Source organism: Anoplopoma fimbria, unplaced genomic scaffold (assembly GCF_027596085.1).
Source record: "Anoplopoma fimbria isolate UVic2021 breed Golden Eagle Sablefish unplaced genomic scaffold, Afim_UVic_2022 Un_contig_13138_pilon_pilon, whole genome shotgun sequence".
NCBI classification, from domain to species: Eukaryota; Metazoa; Chordata; class Actinopteri; order Perciformes; family Anoplopomatidae; genus Anoplopoma; species Anoplopoma fimbria.
In genome coordinates, this window is record NW_026553555.1 from 1 (window position 1) to 10,135 (window position 10,135).

Here is a 10,135-nt window from a genome sequence, read left to right on the forward strand (position 1 = left end):
TAGTTTTGACACCGTGACTGAAGAGAGTAGGTCTAGAGATGAGCTGCTCACAGACGACGGGTTCTAAGTTAACACTCATGGTTCTCTTCAGATCGTATAAATCTTTCGCCTTTTACTAAAGATTTCCGTGGGGAGGACCAACATGAGTTCTATCTAATTTTTTGATGCCCTGCCTTGTGCGGGGCTTCCTACACTTGTTAAAAACAAACATTAATATAAGTTGAAGCCCATTTATCTCTGTACTGTCCCTTTAAGAGGCAGAAGGAGTCCTTTGAGTTTACTGCCTAAAGTAAGCATGTTAAGAGGGAATATAAATGAAGGCAAAGTACCTAAATACTTGGTCCAGTACTTTGCTTTACATTCAGTTTATTAATAAAATAACAGCTATTTATTAGTTTTGCTTTATAGCATTTTCCAATATTTTTATTGTAATGTCCCTAAATGCATTTAATCTGAACATAATCAGATATGTTATTGTACTCAGGCTTTTATACACCTACAGTATGTTTTTCTTGTTTCTTTTTGTTTTATATACAGTACCAGTCAAAAGTTTGGACAAACCTTCTAAAACCACCTAAAACACAAAAAATGAAGAATTACATACATAATTAAATAAATAATAAGTGTGTTGGTGTATAAAAGCCTGAGTACAATAACATATCTGATTATGTTCATAAATACATTTAGCAGAATAAAGTATTAAACAGGTCAGTAAACTTTGAAAAATAGTAAACATATTAATTCCGTTTTATGGTGTGTGTGACTTCGTCTAATAAAAAATGACCCAAATGTACAGTACCAGTCAAAAGTTTGGACACACCGTCTCATTCAACTACTTTGAAGAATGTAAAATATAAAACATATTCTGGTTTGTTGAGCATTTGTTTGTTTACCACAATCAGGTATTATAAATAGGCAAATGAGCAATAAAGAAACAGTAAAGAATCCACAGTAACTGAAACAATTATATATAAAGACAGAAACTATTATAACTATTGTATTGCACAGTGTATTTGTATTGCGCTCCAAGCTGCTGCATCACACGACAACACTTGCCAACAACGTCATAATGCTCAAACAATAATATACAGTAAGAGTCAAAAGTTTGGACACACCTTCTCATTCAACTACTTTGAAGAATGTAAAATATAAAACATATTCTGGTTTGTTGAGCATTTGTTTGTTTACCACATAATTCCATATGTGTTCCTTCATAGTTTGGATGTCTTCAATATTAATCTGCAATGTAGAAAAAATAAAAATAAAAATAAAGAAAAACCATTGAATGAGAAGGTGTGTCCAAACTTTTGACTGGTACTGTACATACAGTACATTAGGTACATTACAATAAAAATATGAAAAAATACTATAAAGCAACACTAATATATAGCTGTTATTTTATTAATTGGAGAGCTATACAGTTTTGTGGAGGATATGCAAAACACAGAGATAATTATAGATGTGAATTCGTAAACAACACTAGATGTATCAAGTGCTACAAGGAGACAATCTAATGCCAATTAAATCACCAGGATGATTCTTAATATAGCAGAGTGATCAGAACAACATTTATTCTTTGTCAATGGGGACATTTCTGTGAATATGTAGATTTAATTCATTGAAACTTGTGTACAAACCCTGAAATGTATCATGACTTTTGATTGAATGTTATCGTAAGTGACTTTCTAACAATCAAGCCATGATATTGGAGCTTTTGGGAGCTTTAATGCAGTTTAATAAAAATGAACTGGGTGAAGTAAATGAGTACCGCAAACAATGTTAGCTTTACACCTCCAACCCTTACACATCTAATGACTATTATGTGACTATAACAAGTTTAAATACACTGTTTTCTTTGTTGTTGTTCTTTAGAGAAATGTGACATTCAAAGAATTAGTTCAGTCAGAACATAACTCTGTTTTTTTACAGCTTTTACAGCAAATGATAATGAAGTGAGATAATCTGAACTTTTTTAATTGATTACATTTTATTTTTTTATTTGATCATTTATTAGATGTTACAGTAAATGTGGGAAAAACCAGAGCTCCTTATTTACCATCACAGTAGACAAACACAGAACACAGAAACAGAAACAATACAATTCATTCTAAAGTCACAGTTACATTGTAGATTATGTAAAAGAGGAAAGTTGTTTGGTAGTTTTGACACCGTGACTGAAGAGAGTAGGTCTAGAGATGAAGAGCTCACAGACGACGGGTTCTAAGTTAACACTCATGGTTCTCTTCAGATCGTATAAATCTTTCGCCTTTTACTAAAGATTTCCGTGGGGAGGACCAACATGAGTTCTATCTAATTTTTTGATGCCCTGCCTTGTGCGGGGCTTCCTACACTTGTTAAAAACAAACATTAATATAAGTTGAAGTCCATTTATCCTCTGTACTGTCCCTTTAAGAGGCAGAAGGATCCTTTGAGTTTACTGCCTAAAATAAGCATGTTAAGAGGGAATATACATGAAGGCAAAGTACCTAAATACTTGGTCCAGTACTTTGCTTTACATTCAGTTTATTAATAAAATAACAGCTATATATTAGTTTTGCTTTATAGTATTTTTCCATATTTTTATTGTAATGTCCCTAAATGCATTTAATCTGAACATAATCAGATATATTGTTCAGGCTTTTATGTATGTTTTTCTTGTTTCTTTTTGTTTTATATACAGTACCAGTCAAAAGTTTTTATACACCTTACATACAGAATTAAATAAATAATATGTTTTTCTTGTTTTCATTTTTTGTTTTATGGATAACCATATGTCAAAAGTTTGGACACACCTTCTCATTCATCTACTTTGAAGAATGTAAAATATAAAACATATTCTTGGTTTTTTGAGCATTTGTTTGTTTACCACAAAATTATAAATAGGCAAATGAGCAATAAAGAAACAGTAAAAAAAAACAGTAAAGAATCCACAGTAACTGAAACAATTATATATAAGACAGTAAACATTATAACTATTTAACAGTGTATTTGTAGTTTGTGGAAGATGCTGCATCACACGACAACATTGCTAAACATTCATAATGCACAAACAATAATATACAGTTTTGAACCAGTCAAAAGTTTGGACAAACACCTTCTCATTCAACTACTTTGAAGAATCTAAAATATAAAACATATTCTGGTTGGTTAGCATTTGTTTGTTTACCACATAATTCCATATGTGTTCCTTCATAGTTTGGATGTCTTCAATATTAATCTGCAATGTAGAAATAAAGAAAAATAAAGAAAAACCATTGAATGAGAAGGTTTGTCTAAACTTTTGACTGGTACTGTACATACAGTACATTACAACAAAAATTATGCACTATAACAAGTTTAAATACACTGTTTTCTTTGTTGTTGTTCTTTAGAGAAATGTGACATTCAAAGAATTAGTTCAGTCAGAACATAACTCTGTTTTTACAGCAAATGATAATGAAGTGAGATAATCTGAACTTTTTTAATTGATTACATTTTATTTTTTTTATTTGATCATTTATTAGATGTTACAGTAAATGTGGGGAAAACCAGAGCTCCTTATTTACCATCACAGTAGACAAACACAGAACACAGAAACAGAAACAATACAATTCATTCTAAAGTCACAGTTACATTGTAGATTATGTAAAAGAGGGAAAGTTGTTGGTAGTTTTGACACCGTGACTGAAGAGAGTAGGTCTAGAGATGAAGAGCTCACAGACGACGGGTTCTAAGTTAACACTCATGGTTCTCTTCAGATCGTATAAATCTTTCGCCTTTTACTAAAGATTTCCGTGGGGAGGACCAACATGAGTTCTATCTAATTTTTTGATGCCCTGCCTTGTGCGGGGCTTCCTACACTTGTTAAAAACAAACGTTAATACAAGTTGAAGCCCATTTATCCTCTGTACTGTCCCTTTAAGAGGCAGAAGGATCCTTTGAGTTTACTGCCTAAAATAAGCATGTTAAGAGGGAATATACATGAAGGCAAAGTACCTAAATACTTGGTCCAGTACTTTGCTTTACATTCAGTTTATTAATAAAATAACAGCTATATATTAGTTTTGCTTTATAGTATTTTTCCATATTTTTATTGTAATGTCCCTAAATGCATTTAATCTGAACATAATCAGATATGTTATTGTACTCAGGCTTTTATACACCTACAGTATGTTTTTCTTATTTCTTTTTGTTTTATGGACAGTACCAGTCAAAAGTTTGGACACACCTTCTCATTCATCTACTTTGAAGAATGTAAAATATAAAACATATTCTTGGTTTTTTGAGCATTTGTTTGTTTACCACAATCAGGTATTATAAATAGGCAAATGAGCAATAAAGAAACAGTAAAAAAAAACAGTAAAGAATCCACAGTAACTGAAACAATTATATATACAGACAGAAACTATTATAACTATTGTATTGCACAGTGTATTTGTATTGCGTTCCAAGCTGCTGCATCACACGACAACACTTGCCAACAACGTCATAATGCACAAACAATAATATACAGAACCAGTCAAAAGTTTGGACAAACCTTCTCATTCAACTACTTTGAAGAATCTAAAATATAAAACATATTCTGGTTGGTTAGCATTTGTTTGTTTACCACATAATTCCATGTGTTCCTTCATAGTTTGGATGTCTTCAATCAGAACAAACATTTATTTGTCAATTGGGAAATTTTTGAATTAATCTGCAATGTAGAAATAAAGAAAAATAAAGAAAAACAATTGAATGAGAAGGTTTGTCTAAACTTTTGACTGGTACTGTACATACAGTACATTAGGTACATTACAATAAAAATATGCACTATAACAAGTTTAAATACACTGTTTTCTTTGTTGTTGTTCTTTAGAGAAATGTGACATTCAAAGAATTAGTTCAGTCAGAACATAACTCTGTTTTTTTACAGCTTTTACAGCAAATGATAATGAAGTGAGATAATCTGAACTTTTTAAATTGATTACATTTTATTTTTTTATTTGATCATTTATTAGATGTTACAGTAAATGTGGGAAAAACCAGAGCTCCTTATTTACCATCACAGTAGACAAACACAGAACACAGAAACAGAAACAATACAATTCATTCTAAAGTCACAGTTACATTGTAGATTATGTAAAAGAGGAAAGTTGTTTGGTAGTTTTGACACCGTGACTGAAGAGAGTAGGTCTAGAGATGAAGAGCTCACAGACGACGGGTTCTAAGTTAACACTCATGGTTCTCTTCAGATCGTATAAATCTTTCGCCTTTTACTAAAGATTTCCGTGGGGAGGACCAACATGAGTTCTATCTAATTTTTTGATGCCCTGCCTTGTGCGGGGCTTCCTACACTTGTTAAAAACAAACATTAATATAAGTTGAAGCCCATTTATCTCTGTACTGTCCCTTTAAGAGGCAGAAGGAGTCCTTTGAGTTTACTGCCTAAAATAAGCATGTTAAGAGGGAATATACATGAAGGCAAAGTACCTAAATACTTGGTCCAGTACTTTGCTTTACATTCAGTTTATTAATAAAATAACAGCTATATATTAGTTTTGCTTTATAGTATTTTTTCATATTTTTATTGTAATGTACCTAAATGCATTTAATCTGAACATAATCAGATATGTTATTGTACTCAGGCTTTTATACACCAACAGTATGTTTTTCTTGTTTCTTTTTGTTTTATATACAGTACCAGTCAAAAGTTTGGACAAACCTTCTAAAACACAAAAAATTAAGAAGTACATACAGACTTAAATAAATAATAAGTGTGTTGGTGTATAAAAGCCTGAGTACAATAACATATCTGATTATGTTCAAATTAAATACATTTAGCAGAATAAAGTATTAAACAGGTCAGTAAACTTTGAAAATAGTAAAATATTAATTCTTTTTTATGGTGCGTATGACTTTGTCTAATAAAAAATGACCCAAATGTACAGAACCAGTCAAAAGTTTGGACACACCTTCTCATTCAACTACTTTGAAGAATGTAAAATATAAAACATATTCTGGTTTGTTGAGCATTTGTTTGTTTACCACATAATTCCATATGTGTTCCTTCATAGTTTGGATGTCTTCAATATTAATCTACAATGTAGAAATAAATAAAAATAAAGAAAAATATATTGAATGAGAAAGTACAGTGTCCAAACTTTTGACTGGTACTGTACATCATGTGTACAAACAGTACATTAGGTAACAATCAAGCCATGATATTGGATGGGATTTAATGCAAAAATAAAAATGAAATTAAATAAACCTGTTACATTACAACAAAAATATGAAAAAACACTATAAAGCAACACTAATATCTAAATCAAGTGCTACAAGGAGACAATTTAATGCCAATTAAATCACCAGGATGATTCTTAATATAGCAGAGTGATCAGAACAAACATTTACTATAACTTGTTTAATTCATAACTGTTTCATGACTTTTGTTGTTGTTCTTTAGAGCTTTAATGCAGTTAAATAAAAATGTGACATTCAAAAAGAATTATCTTCATGTCAGAACATAACTCTTTTCTTTTTGTTGCTTTAAGAAATGTAATGAAGTGAGATAATCTGAACTTTTTTAATTGATTACATTTTATTTTTTTATTTGATCATTTATTAGATGTTACAGTAAATGTGGGAAAAACCAGAGCTCCTTATTTACCATCACAGTAGACAAACACAGAACACAGAAACAGAAACAATACAATTCATTCTAAAGTCACAGTTACATTGTAGATTATGTAAAAGAGGAAAGTTGTTTGGTAGTTTTGACACCGTGACTGAAGAGAGTAGGTCTAGAGATGAAGAGCTCACAGACGACGGGTTCTAAGTTAACACTCATGGTTCTCTTCAGATCGTATAAATCTTTCGCCTTTTACTAAAGATTTCCGTGGGGAGGACCAACATGAGTTCTATCTAATTTTTTGATGCCCTGCCTTGTGCGGGGCTTCCTACACTTGTTAAAAACAAACATTAATATAATAAAAGTTAAATCACATTGTGACACGTGTTTGTGTACTGTCCCTTTAAGAGCTGGAAGTCCGTCCTCTTAAGAGTTCCGTCGTTTTGACAGGTTTTGCACAAAGTTCCGGATAGGAGTCCTTTGAGTTTACTGCCTAAAATAAGCATGTTAATAAAGGCAAAGTACCTAAATACCAGTCAAAAGTTTGGACACACCTTCTCATTCAAAAAATTTTCTTTATTTTTATTTTTTCTACATTGTAGATTATTATTGAAGACATCCAAACTATGAAGGAACACATATGGAATTATGTGGTAAACAAACAAATGCTCAACAAACCAGAATATGTTTTATATTTTACATTCTTTAAAGTAGTTGAATGAGAAGGTTTGTCCAAACTTTTGACTGGTACTTAGGTACTTTGCCTTCATTAACATGCTTATTTTAGGCAGTAAACACAAAAGGACTCCTATCCGGAACTTTGTGTAAAACCTGTCAAACCGACGGAACTCTTAAGAGGACGGACTTCAGCTCTTAAAGGGACAGTACACAAACACGTGTCACAATGTGATTAAACTTTTATATATAAATGTTTGTTTTTAACAAGTGTAGGAAGCCCCGCACAAGGCAGGGCATCAAAAAATTAGATAGAACTCATGTTGGTCCTCCCCACGGAAATCTTTAGTAAAAGGCGAAAGATTTATACGATCTGAAGAGAACCATGAGTGTTAACTTAGAACCCGTCGTCTGTGAGCTCTTCATCTCTAGACCTACTCTCTTCAGTCACGGTGTCAAAACTACCAAACAACTTTCCCTCTTTTACATAATCTACAATGTAACTGTGACTTTAGAATGAATTGTATTGTTTCTGTTTCTGTGTTCTGTGTTTGTCTACTGTGATGGTAAATAAGGAGCTCTGGTTTTTCCCACATTTACTGTAACATCTAATAAATGATCAAATAAAAAAATAAAAATGTAATCAATTAAAAAAGTTCAGATTATCTCACTTCATTATCATTTGCTGTAAAAGCTGTAAAAAAACAGAGTTATGTTCTGACTGAACTAATTCTTTGAATGTCACATTTCTCTAAAGAACAACAACAAAGAAAACAGTGTATTTAAACTTGTTATAGTCACATAATAGTCATTAGATGTGTAAGGGTTGGAGGTGTAAAGCTAACATTGTTTGCGGTACTCATTTACTTCACCCAATTCATTTTTATTAAACTGCATTAAAGCTCCCAAAAGCTCCAATATCATGGCTTGATTGTTAGAAAGTCACTTATGATAACATTCAATCAAAAGTCATGATACATTTCAGGGTTTGTACACAAGTTTCAATGAATTAAATCTACATATTCACAGACATTTCCCCATTGACAAAGAATAAATGTTTGTTCTGATCACTCTGCTATATTAAGAATCATCCTGTTGATTTAATTGGCATTAAATTGTCTCCTTGTAGGGCAGAAAGCATCATTTAGGTTTTTACGCAGCACAAATGATAATGAAGTGAGATAATCTGAACTTTTTTAAATTGATTCAATTTTATATTTTTATTTGATTTATTAGATGTTACAGTAAACGTGGGAAAAACCGGAGCTCCCGGAGTAAACCCTTATTTACCATCACAGTAGACAAACACAGAACCTCAAAAAGGCTCCGACCTCCCAGCTGTGAGGTCACCCTGTTGACCTCTGAGGGGGAGCCTGAGAGCTCGAGTCCTGCACCACACCTCACCTCCTGCTCTGCTGGCCTCCGTCCTTCTATGATGAAGGGAGGAGGCCAGTGGAGGAGACCAAACCTGGATGTGAAGCAGGACTGGAGCTCTTTATTGCTGCATTTTGAAGGAAAAAATAGACCTCAGGCCTTTTTTTTATGGGAAAAACCGGAGGACCCGGAGTAAACCCTTACTGCTACATTTTACCTACATTACATCAACCGATCTACGTCTGAGGATTGTGGAGAAGGCTTTGCCCACAGACGAGAAGAACTTGCAGATGGTGCTACACTTTTTGGGTGGTGTCATCAGGTGACCTTTGACAGAGGAGGCGATGCAGAGTCGATCCTCTCTGATGCTTTGTGTTATGAAAAACTCCTTGACTAAGTTCATTCATCTCCTGGCTTGGTTAACATCAAAGACATGACATCATGTGACGTCACAAGTGATCAACGCACATTGATTAAATCCAAACAACTGGTGCAGCTTCTCAACGGTTGCTGGGCTGCGGCTGACTGTGCTGATGACATGCAAGTGCATACCGGGGTAATATTAGAATAAATATATATATAATTTTAAATAGTTTATTACATGCTTTTTAATAAACGCAGCAAAAGAGTCTGTTTGTGCAATACAGCCCGTAATAGAGTATAACCAGAGCCCGTCTACGAAGAGCCTGGGCACTCCCTATACGCCCCATTGTACCGATTTTGGTTGTAGTTCCATGAGACATCCACTGGGGGTGATCGCGGGCGAGTCCAGATTGAATGGGAGTCTATCGGGCTAAACGGCTAATTATGCCTCTTTCACCTGCTTGTCGTTGAAATATCGCAAATTTTATTGTAGATTCCGCAAGTTCAATATAGATTATGGTTCAAAAGTCAAATGAGTGAGTACTTATGTCCTTTCGATTTCTTACAGTTTGGGCCGTTGTTGGCCGTATACGCTAGCATTCTGCTAATGATGCTGATTGGTCAGGGACGGACTTGCGACTGATTACGACCAGAGACCCCTCTTGACGGCATCTGAAGCTGAAGCGCATCGGAAACATTATCTTAAGGAGGACTTTCCGTCGAAGTTATTTTTGCGTACTGTATTTATATTATATATATATATATATTATACTATTATATGTTAATAAAAGGAAGTGCCGAAGTGATTCAGAAACTGCCGTAAAGCAGTACCTCTTGACAGTGTGACGTCATCGCATTTTTTGAACACCTTTTTAGAACAGATACGTGACCTTAAAAAATGCAATATTCAGCTGAGTTTATTATTTTAGCCCCACCCTTTGATAGCAACTTTAAAATTACTTGACAAAAAATTACATCGTGAGAAAAGTGGATTCTGAGGATAAAACCCCGTTGGCTCCCATTCATTCTGGACTCGCCTACGAGCGCCCCGCATGGTCAAAGATTATTACTGCAACCAGTCCGGAAACCCGGAACTAACCCGCGAGTGCCAGTTCTCCTCATATTAGACATTCT

The 10,135-nt window shown here is 33.6% G+C and overlaps 6 non-coding genes across 6 annotated transcripts; 5 read left to right on the top strand and 1 right to left on the bottom strand.

Annotated features, from left to right (window-relative positions):
* Positions 1 to 71: 71 nt before the first annotated feature.
* LOC129116603 (U5 spliceosomal RNA) lies at positions 72 to 186 on the top strand. Its single transcript, XR_008533578.1, has one exon. It is a non-coding gene; the product is annotated as a U5 spliceosomal RNA (small nuclear RNA).
* Positions 187 to 2,228: 2,042 nt separating this feature from the next.
* On the top strand, positions 2,229 to 2,343 carry LOC129116605 (U5 spliceosomal RNA). Its single transcript, XR_008533580.1, has one exon. It is a non-coding gene; the product is annotated as a U5 spliceosomal RNA (small nuclear RNA).
* A 1,374-nt stretch (positions 2,344 to 3,717) lies between these two features.
* LOC129116606 (U5 spliceosomal RNA) lies at positions 3,718 to 3,832 on the top strand. Its single transcript, XR_008533581.1, has one exon. It is a non-coding gene; the product is annotated as a U5 spliceosomal RNA (small nuclear RNA).
* A 1,361-nt stretch (positions 3,833 to 5,193) lies between these two features.
* Positions 5,194 to 5,308, top strand: LOC129116607 (U5 spliceosomal RNA). Its single transcript, XR_008533582.1, has one exon. It is a non-coding gene; the product is annotated as a U5 spliceosomal RNA (small nuclear RNA).
* Positions 5,309 to 6,800: 1,492 nt separating this feature from the next.
* LOC129116608 (U5 spliceosomal RNA) lies at positions 6,801 to 6,915 on the top strand. The gene has a single exon (XR_008533583.1). It is a non-coding gene; the product is annotated as a U5 spliceosomal RNA (small nuclear RNA).
* A 627-nt stretch (positions 6,916 to 7,542) lies between these two features.
* Positions 7,543 to 7,657, bottom strand: LOC129116604 (U5 spliceosomal RNA). The gene has a single exon (XR_008533579.1). It is a non-coding gene; the product is annotated as a U5 spliceosomal RNA (small nuclear RNA).
* Between the last annotated feature and the right edge of the window lie 2,478 nt (positions 7,658 to 10,135).